Raw genomic sequence first — 17,611 nt, forward strand, 5'->3', positions numbered from 1 at the left:
TGGGACACAGGAGGAAACTGAGGCACACAGAGGTCCGCTGACTTCCCGGTGTTTCGCAGACCTTCCAGCCTATCGGCCCATGGAACCATGTAGCACCCCCAGGGAATCAGGGGGCTGGTCCTAGAGCTGAGCTGGGGCAAAACTGAAGCCTGCATTTCCTGCACCAGCACTGGGTCGGTGACTGGAAGCTAGGAGAGCCCCGCCCCGTTGTGATGTCCCCGGGTGAGGCGTTACCCCAGGTATCCCAGAATGCCCCTCTTCAGAGTTGGGGGATGGTGGCTGCTGCGGCTGAGTTGAAGAACGTTCCTCCGAGGAAGCCCGCCCCGGAAAGCCTCGCATTCCGCCCTCCTTGATAGGAATTACGTAGCTGCCCTTTCTACTGCCCGGCACTGGGCCCCATGTAAGACCGCAGGACGGCGCCGCGTCCGAGACTACGGCAACTAGGGAGAACTGGGGGAGGAGGGCGGAACATACGGAGTCCGCCTCCAGGCGGGGCTGGCACCTGGGTCCGGGAGGGGAGGCGGGTCGGAGCCAGGAGGTGACCGCCTCCTGTGACCGCAGCTCAGCGGTGCCGGCGACTGTCCCTGGCGGGGTGAGGGGACCATGACTCTGCTCCCGGGTAAGGAAGGACGGAACCTGGGGGCTCGAGGCTGGAGTGACGGGTGGTGCCTGCCCGTCAGTTTCTGCTGAAAGTGACGTCCTTGGAGCTGCGCCGGCTCTTTTGCTTTTCTTCCCTCCTAACGGCCTTTGTGGCGAGGAGCCCTGGGGGAGAGAGTGCCACGGCCAGCCTAGGCACCGGGACCCCGCACAACCGCGCAGACCTGCCTCCTTCTGGACTCGAGCTGCCTCAACGGCGTGGGCCCCAGGGTGGGAGAGCCCGCTGGGCCCCTCTGCGTTCTTAGTCCTGGTGCTTCTTTAAATGCTCTCGACCTGAAACTTTGGTTAAAAGAGGCAAACGAGCTAGGTGACATAAATTCATATTGTTTATTCCCCTAAAGCTAGCGAAGCTCGCGAACTTGTACGTACCCGGAGCTTTCTGAACAAAAGAATGAGAAGACTTAAATGTATTTTAGAACAGTCCCAACTCAGCATGTCTGTGTCACTCAAACTTATGATCTCCGCTTATGTTTAATCACAACATAAGAAAGGAATTTCTTAATTGGATAGGTTTGTAAATATAAGAGAGTTGACAAAGTATCAATTGAAAGTACAGTCCAGGACGTATGTATTTTCTCTACCATTAATATATCATAGCATAGTATATATCTAAAAAATATTAAGAAAAAGTCCCATTATTCAAAGTAGTGTCTCGGGTTAAGGGTCTCATCCTTAATGGCCATGAACCGAGGAAAGTATGCTCAAGTCAGCCCCGTCTGGGCTTGTTGACATAAGAAGAGGTATTCTCTGAGTTGACTCAGAGGACAAAGAAGCTGTTAGGTCCAGGCTCTTCTGGTTTATTAGTTCGGGCTCTGGCCCTTATTAAGGTTATTAACTTGATACTAAATGATTATCAGTGCCCAACTCAGCTGTGGCCTGTGTCTCCACCTCCATGTCTCCTGCCATGGAGCCTGTGACACGACTATCTTAGTGCAAGGAAGGAGTGGCAGGAATTATCCAGCTTCTTGTATTCCTTTTTCCTTCTTGAGAACTTAGCTAGCACCAGCAGAAGAAAGGAGTGCACTCTGGAGCAAGCTGCAGCTAGCCATACCAGATTTCAAAGCCAGTTCACCTTGGCCTCAGAAATCCCACTTTATCCTCTGGACAGTTTTATGTGCTCCCTCTCCTTGATGTCCAGTATTGCCATATTTTACTCCATGAGGTTGTATGGGGGTTTGTTTCCTGTTCTACTTTCTACTGTTCTGAGAAATGTAAGCAATCTAAATTTTCATATAGTCTCACATAAGCACCATGACTTCCCTTAAAGCGCACCATTTTGGGGGTCTTTTTACCCTTGTCCCTGTAAAGCCATGGCCATGGATGGCACCCAGGTATGAGTTTGGAGTCAGAGGATGAATTCTATTATTAAATCCCTGGGGGACTTTGGGCTAATGTCACTTTTCCAATTTGGTCTCAGTTTTCTTACCTTACTCCCCAACCCTTGAGAAAACAAGAAGAGAAAAACAAAACCCATTATCAGTAGTTGTAAACATTCTAAAAGTTCCTCCATTTTCCATGTCCAAAAAAGGTGAAGAAAACCTACTTTACTCTGCATGCTTAGTTGAGCCGTTTTCTTACCAGAGGTAGATGTTATGTTTCATCATGAGTTTTTTGGAATTGTTGTTATTTATTATGTTCTTTAGAGAGACTACATTTTTAAGAATCATCAATACAGTACAGTATTTCTGGTATAAATAGACCTCCTGGTTCTCCTTAGATCACTCTATATTAGTGGTTCTCAGGTTTTCTCTGTAACCATCCTCTTCATCAATTTTTTATACTATTTCATAACATTCATATACTATAACTTGTACAGTCATTACCCAAATGATAAGCATTTTCTCATTGTCCAATTCTTTGCCTCCCCAAAAAGAGCTACTATAAATATTGTTAAACAGAGGGCATTATCCTCCTTTTTTGATTTTTGGTGGTGCAGGCCTTGGAACACTGATTCTGGGTCAAGTGCTGTTCTCATTTTCAAAGTTTTTTGGGCATATTTTCAAATGTCATTCCAGAATAGTTGACATGATTCAGAATTTCACCAATATTTTTCTCATGGCCCCTAGCATTTCTTAGTTTCCCTTTTCTGTAATCCTGGCCAATCACACGGATGAGAAGTAGTACTTCAGAGTACTTTTCAGTCCCATTTCTGTTAGTGATTTACAGCATTTTTTCCACATAGAAAATGATACTTAATTTCCTGAGTTTCTTCTGAAGGCATTAAGAAGGAAACCATGAAGGAGGAGCAGGGCTTCACAGCTGCCTGGGGACCTCCCAGGCCTTACAGTGCAGAGGGTCTTCTAGGAAGTCTGCAATAGGAACTTCCATGTTTTTGTGCTTCCTCTACCACATGGCATTTGATCCCTCCCTGCATCCAGGGGAGGAAGGGCACTTTGCAGGTGGGCATTGTGAGGCTCAGGGAACTGAAGAGCCTTGGGCCAGGGCCAGGGTGGGGGAAGGCAGGTCTCCAAGCCAGGTCCTCCCTCTTACTCCTGCCATTGTTCATTGACTTCATGATCACACCTGTAGGTAGGTGGTGGCCTGCATTTTGGTTGAGAGAAGTTGCTCTGACAAAGAAGAAAAGGCTTGGGGTCTGGCAAACATTGGAAACATTTGGGGAGTGTGTTCTGTGATGTCAGGAAAACAGAGGGCAGCTCTGAGATCCTCTGCATTTGTGAAGCCTGACACTGACCTTGTGTGAAGTCTCTGCTGACTTAATGTTGACATTTCTTTACAGGAGCTGCGTTCACTGCCCAGTGTGGGGAGTCCAAGTCCTGGGACGGCGAGCATCAGGGGATTGACAGTTGGTGATGTTCTCCAGGCCTAGGACGCCTGGAGAACCTTTGGAAAGGCCACATCTGTACCCCAGGTTTGAGAAGAGGCCCCAGATTCAGCTACCCTTCCTGCAGGACAAGCTGAGCCCTGATTATTTCCCTGCCTGTGGCTGGCACTTTGTCAACAAGGCAGACAGGCCCCCCCTTTGAAAGTGGAGGATGCTAAAGGCTGCTGGGTGGAGCCTGCTGTGGGCTGGTCTACAGCTGCCACCTTGACCTCTTAGCTGCAGCAGAAGTGGGGAGCCAGCCCTCACTATGTGGAACAGACCACCCTGAGGGAGCTGAGGCTGAACAACCCCACTTTACCAGCTGCTGAGGAGAGGGAGCCAGCCCATCCTGATGGCACCCTCCCCTATCCACCCCAACAGTGACACAGACACATCCCAGGACCAGGGAAACCCAGGCTCCAGTCAGAAAAAATAGCCTCTGCAGCCAGTCATTACTGGGTAACCTCCAGGGTGGCATGGGTGGGGGTCTCTTGTCTGGAGAGCTGGAGGAGTACCTGCTGGGGGAGGGCCTGCCATCCTGGCCATCACCACCACCACAAGTGACATGCAGTGCCCTGGAACTGGGCATATCCAGTTCAAGCCAGGCCTTCCCTGTGACCTGGAACAAGCAAAGAAGAGGTCTGACTGCTCCCTCACCTGTGGAGTTCCCAAGCCCCATCTGACTGGCTCTAGCTGCATTGTCTCCCTGGCCCATCTTGTGCTGACCTAGAGCCCCTCCTTATCCCCTGAAATTCCATCTGGTCTTTTGCCTTCTAGCCAGGATCAAGCTGAGATGGGTTCACAATGGCTGGGCTCCAGATCCAGAGGGTCAGCTCCCTCCCTGCCTCTATGTAAGAGCCAGGAGCACACAAAGGCTGCCCCCCTGGAGCTTCCCAATGATCCCTCCCTCTTTAGTGTGTGACTCCCAAAGTTTCCAGGCTCAGGCCTTCAGAGTGGCAAGTGGAGAAGTCTCCTGTGGCAGTGATCCAGACACCCCTGCCATCTCCCCCTGCCATCTCCCCTTCACTCCCTGTGTCTCCAGAGGGAAAGGCCTCAGTATGAAGGGGTCATGACCACCAAAGGTCCCCAGGGCCTGCTGCTAATTGGACTTCTCTGTGGAGGATGCCTATCTTATCAGGCCCAAAAGGAATGCCCTTGAGGAAAGGAAGAAGACTCTGGCTGACACCTGGATGTGGCAGAGGCAGCAGCTAGTTAAGGCCTAGAAGTGAAACTTGGAGCATTGTCCTGGTGTTTGTCAGTTACAAGATTTTGTGGTTTTCTGACTGGGGTCCAACAAGCAGTGGTGGAATGAGATGGATTCCAGGGCACTGTCACTTAGACAGGAAGGAAAGAGCAAAGGATGGGCTGGGGGGAAGAGCTGTTGACAGTGACATGACCCAGAGCTGGATCCCCAGCACCTGAGAGGCCAGCCACCTTCCCATCTCTTCCTTTCCTTCCTTTCTGTGTCTGATTACAGCCTGACACAAGAAAAGTTACATAAATCTTGGTGGTCCTCAAATACCTCCATCAGCCCCTGGCCCATGGAGTCATGAGGCTCTCTGATTTGGCCTAAGCTAAGTCAGGCTCTTAGGGGTGGGATGCTTGCTCCTGAAAGAGGTGTATTATCCAGGCTCCAGAGGCAAAGCTGGCATGGATGGCAGCAGAACGCATCCTCTCTGCTGCCCCAGATTGGTCTTGACTGCCTCCTAGCAGGGCTGCAGCATCTTTGTCAAGAACATGCCCATGGGATCCTGGGTCATCATGTTGTTTAGAATGTGGGGTCCTTGTTTCCTTTCCAAAGCTAAGAGTCTCTGGTTCTGCCCTTCCTGGTTGTGTGTGTCACGGATTTTTGCAGTGGATGGACAAGTGTTGCCTGCCTGCATCCGGAGGTCCACACAGGAGCTTGGAGGCCCTGCTTCTGGACCCTGGATCTCCTGGATGAGGGATTGATACTGTATATATGAATACCTTTTCTGTACTGATCTTGTTTGTGCAGACAGATCTGTACATGTGGTCGAATGCAGGGATTATTCGTCCTTTTTTTCCCCAAACCCCAGAATGTTCCCCAGTGGCTGGCCTGTAGTGACTGCTTTGTAAATGCTCGTTTATTTTAGAGGCAGCTGGCTGTCCCAGTGGCTAGAGTGCCAGACTTGGATTCAGAGAGACCTGTCTCCAAATCCTGCCTCAGTCATGCAGTAGCCATGTGACCCTGGACAAGCCTCTTAGGCTTTCTCACCTCTGCTTGCCCATCTGTCAAATGGGCAGAAGGAGAAGGCTAGCACCTCCCCCATAGGGTCATGTGACATGCCATATGTATATTGCTTTGCATACCTTAGACTGCTGTATAAATGCTAGCTACCATGATTATCTTAACTGTTGCTGAACAGAAATTCCCTCAGTTCTCTCCTGAGCCAGAGAAGCTCAGTAGACGCAGATACCTCAAAAGGGTTTTCTTCCTTTCCCTCTGAATCATGTAGACTTGGTTCCAGATGGGTCCCCAGAGGTGGGAGACTGAAGGGGCAGTGGCCCCCTCTCCTACCTGGCCTTCCCTGGCCATGGCATCATGGCTCCTCTCCCCCCTGTTGTTATTGTGTCTGACCTTTCCTTGTCTTCTACCCAGAATCCCCTGGTGCATTTGTCAAGGCCTGACAGTGAGTGGGACAGCTACCTGTTCTCAGCAACAGGGGCTGGGGTCAGGACAAGATTCTGTGTCAGGCAGGGCGGCCGCCAGCTTGATGCCTACATGAGGAGTACTGTCCATATTCCAATGATGAAGTGTTCTCACACCAGGGTTTTTGGTCTTTCTCTTCTGCCCCGGGTGCCAGTAGGCCAGGAGGGTCTCTAACACTTTTTCCCATTTCATACTTAAGGTTTGTTTTTTTATTGCCCTTACCTCCTCCTCTTAATATTTAATTCAACAAGCCTTCATTAAGTGCCTTTTCTGTGCCACTGCTAATAACAGAATAACAAGAGTCTTCCCCTTTTCCAAGGAGCTGGGACGTTAGTTTTGTTTTTGTTTTTTTCTCTCCATTCACTCATTACCTATGTGGGAGAACCTGTAGGCTTGGTTCATAGGTTTGATCTAAACAGGTTCTTTTAGAACATCTGGACTTTCATTTTACAAATGTGGACATTGAGGCTCCAAGTGGGAAATGCCTTTCTCAGGGTGAAGTGGGCCCGCACGTCTTCCACAGGTGAGATTAGCACTACTACTTTCTAACACTGAATACACTGATTCACTGGACTACAATGTGGCTTTCTACCCTGGGCTCTCAACCTCTGCCTCAGATAAATTAGCTCTTTCATTACTAGAAATTGAAGAGACTAAAGGTGGCCATGAGTCACTAGATATCCTTCTTCATCCCCTCTCTACTGGAAACATCCCCTGCCAGCCCTACCGCCAAATAGGGTTGGCAGCACTTCATTCTCCATTCCAGTCCAATGTCTCCCCACCCCAGTGAAATGGGTTGTAGAGATATAGCCATTGGGCCTCTCTATAGAGTGATAAAAATCCTCCTTTGGAGAGGAACCACCCAGGCTTCCTCAACCCTTTCACTCTTCCTGCCCTCCCTTATTTTTATTCCCTAATGCCCGTCATTGGGTCAAAATGGCCCCTGGACCTCTTCTTTGAGGTTTTTTTTTTTGTTTTTAAGAAATTGAGTAACTTCGAATACACTTCCACCTTAATGATCGTATGATGCAACTTGCTTCAGACATGTTACAGTGGGATGTACAGAGCATTGATAGTCTCACCAGCTTTGTAGAACTTTAGGGGCCTGCTTCTAGCCAAAGGAGACTGAGGTGCTGTCATTGGAAACCACTACTTTCCCACGACCTTGTATTTTCTATTTTTTGTGCTGACATATGGAATCACTTACCACAAAACGTTTTTACTATTTCTTTGTGTCCCCAGGATGTAACACATGGTTTGAAAAAGGGAAGACTTAATAATTGCTTGTTGAAATTAAAGATACCTCTACTTGTCTGCTGAGCCAAATGGGTTCTGTAGACTCAGATGGAAATTAATGTGCTATTTTCCTTCCCCACTGTGAATCATGTAAAATGGTTACAGCTTGGTCCCCAGTGTTAGGTGGGAAAAGGGCAATTGTCCCATGTCCCACTTGTCCTTCATGCAGCCATCAGTACGTGGTTGCTCTTGTACTTTCTTGACCTTAGGTAAATGAGTATACCCTTGTGCGTGTATCTGGCTTGTAGGGTAGGCGTGTGCATTCCCAAAGATCTTGAGGTTACCTGAGGCCTGTGAATGGGGCACCTGTCTTTTCCACAAAGTGACACTGTTACCTGGCCAGGAAAGCTTCGTTGGAGAATATGGTCCCTGGCAACATGTCTCCATGAAGCTTGTCCCTTGGACCAGGAGTAGTTGGACAGGGCCCAGCCAAGGTGAAGTAGAAATGCCTGATGGATTGTCGTGTAAAACCACTTTCCCTTTGGCCTCCTCGTGGATTGTAACTTGCTTTATCCTGTTCCCTTGAGTGTGTGCAGTGATTTTGTGTCTACACCTCTTTTCCGCCTTGTTTGGAATAAAGGACTTGTTCCTCACCCGGTTCTTGTTTCTAGAGTCTGTGGCCTTGTCCTTTGTCTCCCCTTTTGGTGGGAGGCCTAGACTGGGAAGCCCCGAGGGAGAGAATGGGCACTGTGGTCAACAGGCCCATAACAATGGGCATCCCCATCGGGACAACGGAGGAAAACTGAGGCACATTAGTCCGGTGGCTCTTACGTGTTACCTTGGACTCTGGGCCCAGGGCTAGATGTACCACCCCCAGGGAGAGTCGGGGTGGACGGGTCCTAGAGCCCACCCAGGGCAACGCCTACCCTTCCATGCACCAGCCCAGCTACTGAGACTCTGAGCCGGACCAGCTGGGGAAACCACGCCTCCTCGTGACGTCACTCGGGCGGGGCGTTCCCTTGCCCGCCAGCAGATCCCATAGTATCCCCGAGAGCCCGCTCTCAGCATCCATCCTTCGGTCCACCCCGCCCTGCCGAGGAGTAGAGTGCTGTAGCTAGGCCGAAAAACCGGCCCGGCATGCCCCGCGTCCGTTCCTCCACACTAGGAAGTACGTAGCCGCCCGCTCTATGGCCCACACCGCGCGCCGGGTCCCTGGCGACTTCGTTCGGGGAAGGCAGATGGAGGGATGAAGCGCGAAGCGTACGGGTCCTCTTCCTGACGACGGCGGGTACGGTGGCTGGCGAGGCTCAAGTAACATTGCGGTCGGGAAGATTGACGGGACCGAACCCGGCGCTGGCCCTTTAAAGAGTCACGTGCCGCGTGGTACCTCCTCCTCTGTTGTTCTCGCGTCCGGGTCCTGCTGCAGAAGCTGGGTGGATCGCAGAGGCTGTCTCCCCTGTCGCTCTCCGCCGCCCGGGACGCTGCAGTCCCTGCGGCTGCCCCGGGCGGCGGATGATGGGAACCACGACTCTACTCCAGTGTAAGGAACGAAGGGCTTTGGGGGCGGCCGGGGTGGACCTGGGCGGGGTGGGGTGGTGCCGCGCCTTAGCCTTGGCGACCAGGGCGGATCCCCAACCCGCAGGGTTGCGCCGACTGCTGTAGATGACCTGGCTGCTCCACGGGCCCAAGCTCCTGCTGCCTACGGCCGAAGCCGCCTGAACGCTTCTTCCGTTGAGCCGCGGGCCTCAGCGCTGGGGGGAGGGGCGGTTGCCGTCACTTTCTGCTGAAAGTGACGTTCTTGAAGCTGCACCGGCTCCTTAGCTCTTCTTCCCTTCTAACGGCCTCCGAGGCGGGGAGGGGAAAGGGGGAGTGCCACAGCCAACGTGGGCACCGGGACCCCCCAGCAGAAATGCACAGATCCGCCTCATTCTGGACTCGAGCTGCGTCACTAGCAGCAAGCGCCAGGTGGGGAGGACCACTGGGCCCCTCTGCGTTCTTAGTCATCGGTGCCTCTTTAAATGCCCAACTCAGGTGTGGCCTGTATGTCTACCTCCGGGACTCTGGCCATGCAGGGCCTGTGACACGACTATCTTAGTGCAGGAAAGGAGAATTATCGGTCTCTCGTATTCCTTTTTCCTTCTTGAGAACTTAGCACCAGCAGAAGAGAAGGAATGCACTTTGGAGCAATCTGCAGCCAGCCACACCAGATTTCAGAGCCAGTTCATTTTGGCCTCAGAAATCCCACTGTATTTTCTGGACAGGTTCATCTGTTCCCCTTCCTTGATGTCCAGTATTGCCATATTTGACTCCATGAGGTTGTAAGGGGGTTTGTTTCCTGTTGCACTTTCTACTGTTCTGATAAATGTAAGCATATTTTCATATAGATTGTATTTCCGTATAGTCTAATGTTCCACCATCCCTGCCCTTAAAATATACTATTTTGAGGTCTTTTGCCCTTCTCCTTGTCCTTGTAAAGCCATATCCATGGATGGGCACTTAGGTTTGATGGACAGGACACTGAATTTGAAATCAGGATGAATTCTATGATATAATCACTTGGGAGACCTTGGTCTACTGTCACTTCTCCCATTTGGCCTCAGTTTTCTTTAACTGTGAAACGAGTGGGGCTGATGAATTACAGGCTGCAAATAGCCCGATGAGAACATACCCCAATTTTCTAAGTGTAACAGAAATACACATTTAAAATGGCTGAGGTTTCAGCTCACTTTGTCACACAGACAAGCAAAAATGGCCAAAATTACCTGTCAGTGCTGGAGGAGATATGTGAAGGTAGGCTCAGTAATATACTGCTCACAGGAGCTGTTGGTTGTGGTCTGTCCACTCTGGGAAGCAGCATGGAATTAGACAAGTCTACATATCAACTGCTCATCCTCTCTGCCTAGTGTTCCAAATACTGGTGCTTTCTTATTCCCCAAGAAGGTAAAAAATTAAAAAGAAAAAGGAACTTGCAGAGTGTCACAAAGCACATTCTTAACAGCAATTTTTAGTTGGCAATGAAGTATGATTTTTTTTTCTAAAATTCAGTTTTGTTTAATTTTTAGTTTAGGATTCTTTACCTTGTCCTAACCTATGCCCACATACTGAGAAAGCAAGAACAACAAAACCATATATAGATATAGGTAGTCATGCTAAGCATATCCCCCATTAGCCATGTCCAAAAAATAAAAAAGAAATATGCTTCATATTGTACTCTCAGTCCATGATTTTTCTTGCGGGGATTACGTAAATGGTACCGTTTTTTAGAATTGTGGTTAGTCAGTTGTGTTGATTTGAGTTGCTATGTCTCTAAAAGTTCATTATCTATACAATATTTTCATCTTTGTTAAAATTATTTTCCTGGTTCTCCTTATTTTAGTCTGTATCAGTTCATACACATTTTCCTAGGTTTTCTGGCCATCACTTCCTTCAGTTCAGTAATATTCCATCACACTCATTTGTCACAGCTCTTTCAACCATTACTCAATGTACAATTCTTTGCCACCACAAAAAGAGTTGGTATAAATATTTTTGTACATATGGGTCTCTTTCCTCATTCTTTGATCCATTGCTAAGTCAAATGATATACACAATTTCAGTGCTTTCTGTCCAGATTTCCAAATTGGTTTGCACAGTGGTTGACCTAATTCACTCACCAACAGTGAGTACCTGTTTTTCCATAGCCCCCAGCTTTTGTCATTTTCCTTCTCTGTCATCCTGGACAATCTAATGGGTATGAGGTGGTACCTCAGAGTTCATTTCATTTACATTTCTCTATGTATTAGTGATTTAAGCATTTCTTCATATAGATAACAATAGGTTAGACTTCTTCCTCTAAAAACTTCATATTCTGATAGAATGATGGTTTCTCAATGGGATCATGACTTTTGTTCTTAGAAATTTGATTCATTTCCAAATACATTCTAGAAATGACACCTTTATGAGGAATATCTGCTTTTAAATGAATTTTTTCCTCAATTTTCTACTTTTCCAGAAGAATCAGTCCTGAATCTGTTGCCCGTATACAGTAAAAACTAATTTTGAAGTTGTAGTTTCATGTGAAACAATGCTGTTGGGGATAGAGGTGCTATGTCAGAGGCTAAATTAGGTGACAAATGAGGTCCACCTTTCAACTTTCAGTCCCTAGTCTCTGCTCTCCCCACAATAATCTTGCCTGCCCACATTTCCTTCTTTCCTCATGAAAGGGTATTCTACCGCTCACATTCCTCTCTGCTTATGCTTGGTTGGATCCTTTCAGAATGGCAGTGAGACAGGAGATAGGAAGAAGCTCCATCATTATGGGCTCTCGCTGCACTGAATGAGGAGAGAGGTTTTGCCAGGGTATGACACTCTTTGCAAGCCTTACAAAAGAACTCTCTATGAATAGGAGTGATTTATTTTCAGAAAGGTGATTGGAAGGAAGCTGTGAAGGAGAAGCCTGGGCACCTCCCAGGCTCTGCAGTGCAGAGGGTTTTCCAGGAAGTCTACAGTAGGAACACCCATGTTTTTGTGCTTCCTCTACCACATGGCATTTGATCCCTCCCTGCATTCAGGGGAGGGAGGGAGGGCACTTGGCAGGTGGGCATTTTGAGGCTCAGGGAACCGAAGAGCCTTGGGCCGGGGCCGGGGTGGGGGAAGGCAGGTCTCCAGGCCAGGTCCTCCCTCTTACTCCTGCCATTCTTCATTGACTTCATGATCACACCTGTAGGTAGGTGGTGGCCTGCATTTTGGTTGAGAGAAGTTGCTCTGACAAAGAAGAAAAGGCTTGGGGTCTGGCAAACATTGGAAACATTTGGGGAGTGTCCTCTGTGATGTCAGGAAAACAAAGGGCAGCTCTGAGATCCTCTGCATTTGTGAAGCCTGACACTGACCTTGTGTGAAGTCTCTGCTGACTTAATGTTGACATTTCTTTACAGGAGCTGTGTTCACTGCCCAGTGTGGGGAGTCCAAGTCCTGGGATGGCGAGCATCAGGGGATTGACAGTTGGTGATGTTCTCTAGGCCTGGGGACACCTGGAGAACCTTTGGAAAGGCCACATCTGTACCCCAGGTTTGAGAAGAGGCCCCAGATTCAGCTACCCTTCCTGCAGGACAAGCTGAGCCTTGATGATTTCCCTGCCTGTGTCTGGCACTTTGTCAACAAGGCAGACAGGCCCCCCTTCTAAAGTGGAGGATGCTAAAGGCTGCTGGGTGGAGCCTGCTGTGGGCTGGTCTACAGCTGCCACCTTGACCTCTTAGCTGCAGCAGAAGTGGGGAGCCAGCCCTCACCATGTGGAACAGACCACCCTGAGGGAGCTAAGGCTGAACACCCCCCACTTTACCAGCTGCTGAGGAGAGGGAGCCAGCCCATCCTGATGGCACCCTCCCCTATCCACCCCAACAGTGACACAGACACATCCCAGGACCAGGGAAACCCAGGCTCCAGTCAGAAAAAATAGCCTCTGCAGCCAGTCATTACTGGGTAACCTCCAGGGTGGCATGGGTGGGGGTCTCTTGTCTGGAGAGCTGGAAGAGTAGCTGCTGGGGAAGGGCCTGCCATCCTGGCCATCACCACCACCACAAGTGACATGCAGTGCCCTGGAACTGGGCATATCCAGTTCAAGCCAGGCCTTCCCTGTGACCTGGAACAAGCAAAGAAGAGGTCTGACTGCTCCCTCACCTGTGGAGTTCCCAAGCCCCATCTGACTGGCTCTAGCTGCATTGTCTCCCTGGCCCATCTTGTGCTGACCTAGAGCCCCTCCTTATCCCCTGAAATTCCATCTGGTCTTTTGCCTTCTAGCCAGGATCAAGCTGAGATGGGTTCACAATGGCTGGGCTCCAGATCCAGAGGGTCAGCTCCCTCCCTGCCTCTATGTAAGAGCCAGGAGCACACAAAGGCTGCCCCCCTGGAGCTTCCCAATGATCCCTCCCTCTTTAGTGTGTGACTCCCAAAGTTTCCAGGCTCAGGCCTTCAGAGTGGCAAGTGGAGAAGTCTCCTGTGGCAGTGATCCAGACACCCCTGCCATCTCCCCCTGCCATCTCCCCTTCACTCCCTGTGTCTCCAGAGGGAAAGGGCCTCAGTATGAAGGGGTCATGACCACCAAAGGTTCCCCAGGGCCTGCTGCTAATTGGACTTCTCTGTGGAGGATGCCTATCTTATCAGGCCCAAAAGGAATGCCCTTGAGGAAAGGAAGAAGACTCTGGCTGACACCTGGATGTGGCAGAGGCAGCAGCTAGTTAAGGCCTAGAAGTGAAACTTGGAGCATTGTCCTGGTGTTTGTCAGTTACAAGATTTTGTGGTTTTCTGACTGGGGTCCAACAAGCAGTGGTGGAATGAGATGGATTCCAGGGCACTGTCACTTAGACAGGAAGGAAAGAGCAAAGGATGGGCTGGGGGGAAGAGCTGTTGACAGTGACATGACCCAGAGCTGGATCCCCAGCACCTGAGAGGCCAGCCACCTTGCCATCTCTTCCTTTCCTTCCTTTCTGTGTCTGATTACAGCCTGACACAAGAAAAGTTACATAAATCTTGGTGGTCCTCAAATACCTCCATCAGCCCCTGGCCCATGGAGTCATGAGGCTCTCTGATTTGGCCTAAGCTAAGTCAGGCTCTTAGGGGTGGGATGCTTGCTCCTGAAAGAGGTGTATTATCCAGGCTCCAGAGACAAAGCTGGCCTGGATGGCAGCAGAACCCATCCTCTCTGCTGCCCCAGATTGGTCTTGACTGCCTCCCAGCAGGGCTGCAGCATCTTTGTCAAGAACATGCCCATGGGATCCTGGGTCATCATGTTGTTCAGAATGTGGGGTCCTTGTTTCCTTTCCAAAGCTAAGAGTCTCTGGTTCTGCCCTTCCTGGTTGTGTGTGTCACGGATTTTTGCAGTGGATGGACAAGTGTTGCCTGCCTGCATCCGGAGGTCCACACAGGAGCTTGGAGGCCCTGCTTCTGGACCCTGGATCTCCTGGATGAGGGATTGATACTGTATATATGAATACCTTTTCTGTACTGATCTTGTTTGTTCTGACAGATCTGTACATGTGGTCGAATGCAGGGATTATTTGTCCTTTTTTTCCCCAAGCCCCAGAATGTTCCCCAGTGGCTGGCCTGTAGTGACTGCTTTGTAAATGCTCATTTATTTTAGAGGCAGCTGGCTGTCCCAGTGGCTAGAGTGCCAGACTTGGATTCAGAGAGACCTGTCTCCAAATCCTGCCTCAGTCATGCAGTAGCCATGTGACCCTGGACAAGCCTCTTAGGCTTTCTCACCTCTGCTTGCCCATCTGTCAAATGGGCAGAAGGAGAAGGCTAGCACCTCCCCCATAGGGTCATGTGACATGCCATATGTATATTGCTTTGCATACCTTAGACTGCTGTATAAATGCTAGCTACCATGATTATCTTAACTGTTGCTGAACAGAAATTCCCTCAGTTCTCTCCTGAGCCAGAGGAGCTCAGTAGACGCAGATACCTCAAAAGGGTTTTCTTCCTTTCCCTCTGTGAATCATGTAGACTTGGTTCCAGATGGGTCCCCAGAGGTGGGAGACTGAAGGGGCAGTGGCCCCCTCTCCTACCTGGCCTTCCCTGGCCATGGCATCATGGCTCCCCTCCCCCCTGTTGTTATTGTGTCTGACCTTTCCTTGTCTTCTACCCAGAATCCCCTGGTGCATTTGTCAAGGCCTGACAGTGAGTGGGACAGCTACCCTGTTCTCAGCAACAGGGGCTGAGGTCAGAGCAAAATTCTGTGTCAGGCAGGGTAGCCCCCAGCTTGACCACGTGGAGAGTACTGCCCATGGTCCAATGATGGAGTGTTCCCACACCAGGGTTTTTGATTTTGTTTGGTGTTCCCTTTGCCTCCCTCCCATGACTCTAGGTCTGCCAGGAGGGTCTCCGGTACTTTTTTTTCTTTCTTCTGTCTATAAGGTTTCCTTTGAGTCTTCTTCTGACTGTATCATCTCACTCCCATTTAATACCATTCAAAGAGGCTTTATTCAGGGCCTCCTCTGGGTCCAGTGCCGGGGGTGCCAAAAATATTTTCAAAAGCCTTCCCTCACCCCAAGGAGCTGGGAGGAGGTTTGTTCTTCCCCTCTACTCATCATCCATGTGGAAATTTTGAACAGGAAAAGACCTTAGAGGCAAGCTATATAATTTGACCCCTTCATTGTATGTGTGTGGAAAGTGAGGCCCATGTGATTAGGCCCTTTTCCCAAGGACAAGCAGGTCAGGAAATCTTTGATTGATTCCTGTCCTCTGATTCCAAATAGAGATTTGGTTCCCTACAGGAGAATGGGTCTCCCTCTGGAGGCTGAAGGTAAATGTTATGGGAGCTTGGCCCCAGAACATTGGGACTGCAGCTGCCCATCCCTGCTGTGAGCACCCCAGAAGTCTCTGCTGACCCTTAGGGAAGGGGTAGGAGCTGTTCCCTTTTCCATTCCAGATTCCCCCAGACACAGAGGTGTATCTGGGCAATCCATGAATAAAGAAAAGTCCTCCTTGGGGAAAGGGCTACCCCTGCTTCCCAAACCCTTTCCCTCTTCCTGTTGCCTTCCCTTTTTGTCCCTCCACAACTGCTGTCTGGCCAAAGGGGGCCCTTCTCCCCCTCTCCTTGGAGAGCTTGACCTAGAGACTATGGAACTTTGAGGTCCCTTGTTCTTCCAGCGTTGTGTGATTGATGCTTGCTTTCTGACATAGTAGAGGGGCTTGTGGAGAGCAAGGGCTGGATGTTCTCAGCCTGTTTGCAGATCTTTGGGGGCCTGCTTCTAGCCAAGTGAGACTCATCCCTGTGGGCTGTGTGTTGTAAATGGGTACTTTCCATGTATTTTCCTTCTGTGTACTGAGGTATATATGTTATCACCCACAAGGGAAGGTTTGCTGTTTCTCTGTGTCCCTGCCATCTAGCAGCTGGTGTAAAGCTGGGAGGGCTTAATCATTTTTTAATCACTTGTTAATTGTTTAAAGATTCCTTTTATTGTCTGCTGAAGCAAAAGCTCAGTAGAATCAGACAGTGCAAAAGGGCTATTTTCCTTCCCCACTGTGAATCCCGCAAAGTGGTTCCAGCTGGGTCCCCAGAGTTGGGTGGGAAAGGGGACAATGTCCTGTTTCCCACCTAGCCTCCATGTGGCCACAAGGCCATCCCTACTGTGTGATGTGTGTGTGTGTGTGTGTGTGTGTGTGAAAGAGAGAAGCATATTTGTGCCACCTCTGAGTGGGTGTGTGAATCTGAGGCATGTTTGTGTGGCTGTGGGTGTGTATCCTTCCTTAATCCTAGGTTACTGAGTATCCAAGTCTCCAGCAATTGGGTGGGTTTATGGATTGCAAAAGATGTAAATGTTAGGAGAGGTCTGTGGATGGAGCACTTGTCTTTTCCACAAGGTGACAATGTTACCTGGCCCGGAAAGCTTCATAGGAGAATATGGTCTATGGCAAAGTCTTCATGAAACTTGGCCTTTCGACCAGGAGTGGTTGGACAGGGCCCAACCAAGGTGAAGTAGAAATGCCTGCTCAGCTGTCTTGCAAAACCACTCTCCCTTTGCAAGAGGCTTCCCTTTGGCCTCCTCCTATATTGTAACTGTCATTATCCTGTTCTTCCCTTGAGTGTGTGAAATGTTTCTTGTGTGTCTACTCCTCTTTTCCGCCTCATTTGGAATAAAGGACTTGTTCCTCACCCAGTTCTTGTTTCTGTAGCCTTGCTCTTTGCACCCAACCCCCGCCCCCATTTGGTGGGAGGGAGGCCTAGACTGGGAAGGCGCTGGGGTGGCAGGGCGGGATGCGACAGGCCCTTGACAATGAACACCCCCATGGGACACGGGAGGAAACTGAGGCACAAGCAGGTCCAGTGGCTCTCCATTGTTACGCAGGCCTTCCAGCTTCTGGGTCCAGGGCTCGATGTACCACACCCAGTGAGAGCCGGGGTGGGCCGGTCCGAAAGCCGAGCTGAAGCAAAACCGAAGCCAGGTGTCCCTGGAGGAAACCTGCGGGTCTCTGCCCCAGCTCCGTGTAGGTGGCCCCAAATTGTATGTGTCTGGAGAAGCCCCGCCTCCTCGTGACGTCACAGGGGCAGGTATTCCCTCGGGGGCCCGCAAATCCTTCCGCATCCCTGAGTGCTCTGCCTCAGCAAAACTGGTGCGGTCCTCCCAGCCCTATCAGGGCGTAGAGGGTGCTGTTGCTGGCCGGACAACCGGCCCGGCATGCTCCGCGTTCGCTCTTCTTCGCTAGGAAGTACGTAGCCACCCTCTCGATTTCCCGACCCCGGGCCTCTT

General features: G+C 50.1%; 2 long non-coding RNA genes across 2 annotated transcripts; both read left to right on the plus strand.

Moving 5' to 3' along the window:
• Nucleotides 1-495: 495 nt before the first annotated feature.
• LOC118837538 lies at nt 496-8,041 on the plus strand. Its single transcript, XR_005009569.1, has 2 exons — nt 496-619; nt 3,395-8,041. It is a non-coding gene; the product is annotated as an uncharacterized LOC118837538 (long non-coding RNA).
• Nucleotides 8,042-8,740: 699 nt separating this feature from the next.
• LOC118837536 lies at nt 8,741-17,020 on the plus strand. The gene is made up of 2 exons (XR_005009567.1): nt 8,741-8,925; nt 12,299-17,020. It is a non-coding gene; the product is annotated as an uncharacterized LOC118837536 (long non-coding RNA).
• The last annotated feature ends 591 nt before the right edge of the window (nt 17,021-17,611 follow it).

Source organism: Trichosurus vulpecula, chromosome 2 (assembly GCF_011100635.1).
Source record: "Trichosurus vulpecula isolate mTriVul1 chromosome 2, mTriVul1.pri, whole genome shotgun sequence".
Taxonomy (NCBI): Eukaryota; Metazoa; Chordata; class Mammalia; order Diprotodontia; family Phalangeridae; genus Trichosurus; species Trichosurus vulpecula.